The sequence below is a fragment of the Lactuca serriola genome, chromosome 2 (assembly GCF_051521515.1).
Source record: "Lactuca serriola cultivar US96UC23 chromosome 2, Lser_US96UC23_V15, whole genome shotgun sequence".
In the NCBI taxonomy this organism is placed as follows: Eukaryota; Viridiplantae; Streptophyta; class Magnoliopsida; order Asterales; family Asteraceae; genus Lactuca; species Lactuca serriola.
In genome coordinates, this window is record NC_136409.1 from 130082416 (window position 1) to 130086727 (window position 4312).

Consider the following 4312-nt stretch of genomic DNA (forward strand, 5'->3'; position numbering starts at 1 on the left):
AAATAAATTTTAAAAAATTAGTTAAAAATAACAACTATAAATAGTATTAAACCATATATAATATTTAATTTTATTGATGTGTAACTCGCGAGTAGAAGTCATTCAAACAATTGAGATTATGACGTTATAATAGATTTATATATTATCATATAATTCAAAATAATCAATATATTATATCAAACTAATATACAAATTATTATTTCAAATTTAACAACAACGTTAGTGTTATATTTTAAAAAATATATGTTTGTAAAGACTTCAATTATATAGGTGTTTCTGCGCATTACAATGTCAACTCAAATATAAATTTCAGTTCCATTTAAAAAAACTAAAGAATATTTTGTAAATAGTTAAAATTGATAAATTGTAGTGATAAAAGCAAAAACTAAATAGTAATCTCAATTTAACTAAAATATTTCTAAAATATATTTTTATAATCGTTAAAAGTTTCTAAATAAGTAGCTTAAAATAACTTACAATAACAATAGTTAAAAACAACTCTATATAAATGATTATATTGTTAGCTTTAAAATAAAAAACAATGTTTGATGTTTTAAATAATTATAATGATAGAAATTAAAACATTAAGCAAATAAATTTAAAAAAATTAATTAACAATAAAAACAACTATAAATAACATCAAATCATATATTATATTTAATTTTATTAATGTGTAACTCGCGGGAAGAAGTCATTCAAACGATTGAGATTATGAAGTTATAATAAATGTATATATAATCATATACTTCAAAATAATCAATATATTATATCAATTTATTATATACAAATTATTATATTAAATTTAACAACAACGTTATTATTATATTTAAAAAATCATATATTTGTAAAGACTTCAACTATATAGGTGTTTCTGCGCAGCGCGCGGCCATTCGCCTAGTAAAATATATTACAAAACATACGAAGAGTACAAATAAGGTTTCGACTCTTTACAACCGAACTACCCTTACACACACTAATTTTACCAACCGATTTCATAACCCACACGTGTTAAGAATAAATGGTTTTCAAGAATCGGTGAAGAAGTCGGATTTGCATATCCGATGAAGGACACACACACAGGAACATACACTAATATCAAGAACAGATTTCTATTTTCAGATCTGATGAAGAAGACACACAAACACACTTGAACACACACTAATTTCAAGAACTGATTTTATATAGGTGTTCGATTTGTAGAAGTTGGATTTATTGAGTGTGTTAAAGAACTCGTTTGTATACCTGATTTCTTGTTCATATTTGCGTATGTGGTGTATTTTTTTGTATACATGTGTTTGACGAACAAACCTATAAAAGGATGAAGAACACGAACACAAATCCGAACTCAAACTCAAGAACTCAAACCCATAAATCTTTTATGTGTGTTTATTTTATGGATGACCATGATTTGTGTTCATTACAATTTATGAGCTCATCATGATTTCTAATGAAGAGTGTTCTAGATCTGAATATCAAAATCTTGGTTTTGTGTGTTATAACTTGTCGGAAAAATCATGGTCGGGAACTCGCCGGAGAAGATTATCTAAGTCTCGCTGGATTTGCCATGAACACCAGAAACCGACAAAACTCACATCGACCGATCATAAAGATGGATTATGTACAAGATAACAAGTTTTAAAATATATCTAATAACCAAGTATATACAAAATGGAAAATATCTAAAGCTTTTAAGTCATTTTTCCCTATATAAATTTATGCGCAACCGTTATATATACAAACGAATAGACAACTTTTTTCAATCAAAACAAACAAATATTTTGGAAAAGAATATAATACGTCAAATACAAAACACGAACCCATGACCCATGTTTAATTACAAAGATACCCTCATCATCTCCACACGACCACACCATTCAACGGATATCTCACAATGTTGGAAAACGAATTACTCACCGCGTCAAACAGAATCCCGTACAACTGACGTATAACGATCGCAGTCATCTTCACAACACTCCTACTTCCATGGCCTAATTGAGAGAACGATAATGGCGATGATAATCAACAACAAAAGAATCCCAAAACATGTCCATTTCCTGGTATTCTTCTGCGTCTTTCTTGCCACCTGCAACTGTTGTGCACCGCCTCTCACAAACGAGTTCGCCCTATTAACATGGCTCTCGATGTCGTCTAGCTGCTCTCCTTGGCTCTCCACCAACACCGCCATGTCCATGAACACTTGATGCAGTTCCTTCAGATTCCTCTCTATTACTGTTACTGCATCATGGCGTTCTTGAATTTCCAATATTGTTTCCATCACCTGCCCTCTACCCTGCTCCTGGATCGCTTTCTGTAAAAACGTCTCACTTTCTCCGGTGGAGATCAGGTTATCGACTGTACCCTCGTCGGGTTTTTCTCCGGTGACTGTGTAGTACCTTCGTTGGACAGTTTCTCGATGCTCGGACGCCATTTTCAGACGGAGGTCGGTGAAAGATTTCATGAACGATTGAAGCTGCTTCCGTAGGCCGTTAACGACGGAGATTCGTGTACGGTCGGTGGAGCTTCCTGGACCGCAGCCATGGAGGTTCCTATTGGCTTCACTGGAACGATCAAGGGCCTCTAAACGGGTTTTGATGAGCTTCGCTTTTTTGAGAGATAAAGCGACGTCGTTGTCCATTTTGGTCCGGAGGTTTTTGATGGAGGTGGCGTTGTATAGGCTTTTGCTTTGTTCATTTGACTCTTGCAGTTGATTATGAAGATTTTCAAGACCCTTTAGCTCTTCCTTGATCTCCGCCACATCTCCGAAGAATTTCTCGAGGTTTGTGCCGTCGGTTGTGGCGGCGTTACCCATCTCTATGTCGCTGACGCGGCTGCCGGAAAAAGATCCGGAGAGTAGGTCGTTCATTTCGAATTTTAGGTCGATCGGTTAAAATTTATGCAAATTCAAAACGAAAACTGAAGTGTAAATCGCTCAAAGACTTACTCGGATTAGAAGAACAAGAGTTTTGATTGAGATTGGGGGGAGAATTAGAGTCGGAAATTGAGATTTTATAAGATAGAATTTTAAAAAACGCGGTGGCCTTCATCGATGGCTGGCCGTGTCATGGAAAGTAGCAGACCAAGTCGTAAAGTAATGGCGCGGCCAATTGTCAAAATTTCAAAACCTTTGTAATATTATATGATTAAAAATATTACATACATGTGATTAAGGCAAACTTTTATTACCACCCCCTCTATAAATATGATATAGATATTATGTCCCTCCATTATTATACTCAAACTTCACCTCCAAGAAGAATATACAAACTACTCCTTATCAAGAAAAACTTGAATTAATTTTTTGTGGATAAACTTCTTAGGATAAAACTAATGCGAACTTAGATGAAATTTCTTGAGATAGCAACCAATATTTCATTTGCTTTTATTTTTAGCGATAAAATTTTTGTTATTCAACTGTCGGTAACTACGAATATGTTGTATCAATAGACAAAAGTTATATGAAACTTAATGTATATTGGTAATCATCTATGTGAATAATCACAAGTGGTCAGAGAAGGGTTTGATGCATTCAGTGGTGACTCACTAATCATTTCTTGATGGCTTACTTGGTAAAACATGTGGAAGATGTTGCTTATTATTTCATTGCCTCATGTTCAAAATCTTGGGATCAAGGTTGGCCAAGAGAAGGGTTTTCGACACAACTTCATCGGGGTTGTTTAGCATCATCAGAATAGGTGACCCCCCCCCCCCCCTCTTATGACCTCGAAATCAGGCAAAAGGAAAAGGTTAGTGAGAGAGAGAGAGAGAGTGTGTGTGTGTGTGTATGTGTGTGTGAGTGTGTGTTTGTGTATGTATATGTATACGCTTAATTTTCTCTATGTATTTGTGTATGTGTGCTTTATTTAGCTGCAGAGGTTTTAAGAAAAATGGTGGTAAGAAGAAGCATATGAGTCATAAAATGAAACTGAAAATGGACAATGTGTTTATGTATGTGTTAGAGAGAGAGAGAGAGAGAGAGAGAGAGAGAGAGAGAGAGAAAGAAAGAGAAAGATGTAAAGAAGGAAAACATAATAGCTTGGTTTTTCTAACAATTCATATATCAACAAATCAAAACTCAGTAAACATAACAACTATGAGTATTTTGGGAACCACTCTCTTCCTCGGGCTCTGGATGAATATACACATTGCATCTTCCTGAAAAAGTCAAAGTTAAGTTAAGGCCCATGTTCCCGATCCCAAGCCAACAATCAAACTAGAACATGACAAGAGATCAGACCTATGTCCCTAACCCAACACTTTTTTTTTTATAAATTCTTATTCAAAAACATTTTGCGAAAACTCTCGGATTTTAATT

The 4312-nt window shown here is 34.2% G+C and overlaps 1 pseudogene; it reads right to left on the bottom strand.

Moving 5' to 3' along the window:
• Positions 1-1660: 1660 nt before the first annotated feature.
• Positions 1661-2984, bottom strand: LOC145086800 (syntaxin-121 pseudogene; annotated as a pseudogene).
• Positions 2985-4312: the final 1328 nt, after the last annotated feature.